Source organism: Electrophorus electricus, chromosome 4 (genome assembly GCF_041902795.1).
Source record: "Electrophorus electricus isolate QZ-2024a chromosome 4, ASM4190279v1, whole genome shotgun sequence".
Classification (NCBI taxonomy): domain Eukaryota; kingdom Metazoa; phylum Chordata; class Actinopteri; order Gymnotiformes; family Gymnotidae; genus Electrophorus; species Electrophorus electricus.
The window spans coordinates 4,311,893-4,312,800 of record NC_137500.1 but is presented as its reverse complement, the minus strand read 5'-3'; the positions used below and the strand labels follow the sequence as shown (position 1 = coordinate 4,312,800).

Sequence of the window (908 nt, the reverse complement as noted above, 5' to 3'; positions counted from 1 at the left end):
ATTTAAAAAGGCTCGTCATTGAACATTCCAGGTAGAAATGCACCTGTCCCCTTGTGTTCCCCTTCCCTTCATATGCACACATGTACGTAGTCTTCAAAACATATTTATAACCTTAATGTATTTGTTGAGTAAGTAACCCCTAATAATTTCACTTTGGCATGAATAATCCAACAAAGAAATTACCAAATAAATGAAAATGTATCATATTTCATGAACAAAAACAAGTTAAAGCTTGTTGGAGATTTTGTGTGGAACATCATTTTAAGCTCAGTCAATATTGGTGTTGCCATCATTCACTGTCCAGAAAATAGACCCACTTTCACCAGGTACTCAGTGTGCTTGGAATTTCAGTTTCATTGCTTATAAATGTCCAGAGGTGGGATGCTCCCAAATATGGAATCCCACAATAAGTATTTTTTTTAGACCTGTGGGGGTATAGCTCAGTGATAGAGCATTTGACTGCAGATCAAGCGGTTCCTAGTTCAACTCTGGCTGCCCCCTAGTGGCACACATGCTTTCTGCCAATGGTAACTCAGTGGATAAAGTACTTGACTAGTAATTGGAAGGTTGCCAGTTCAAGCCCCACCACTGCAAGGTTGCTACTGTTGGGCCCCTGAGCAAGGCCTTTAACCCTTGATAGCTCAAGTTGTGTTGTAAGTTGCTTTGGATAAAAGCATCAGCTAAATGCTGTAAATGTGTGTACTTACCATGCAATAGATTGAGCCTAATCATGGAGTCAGTTGTTTTGAAGCGTTTGTTTTACATAATAAAAGGATAACTAACTGTGGCTTTTTTGTTAGTTGAATTAGTAATAGTAAACCTTCTCCTAGTAAGAGCATTCAAAAGCAGTGTTTGTTGGACTGACTGGTTGTACTCCTGACTTTTTAAAATTTCTTTGGTTATTACTC

General features: G+C 38.4%; 1 non-coding gene across 1 annotated transcript; it reads left to right on the top strand.

The window, feature by feature from the left end:
* The first annotated feature begins 429 nt into the window (after window positions 1–429).
* trnac-gca (transfer RNA cysteine (anticodon GCA)) lies at window positions 430–501 on the top strand. Its single transcript has one exon. It is a non-coding gene; the product is annotated as a tRNA-Cys (tRNA).
* Window positions 502–908: the final 407 nt, after the last annotated feature.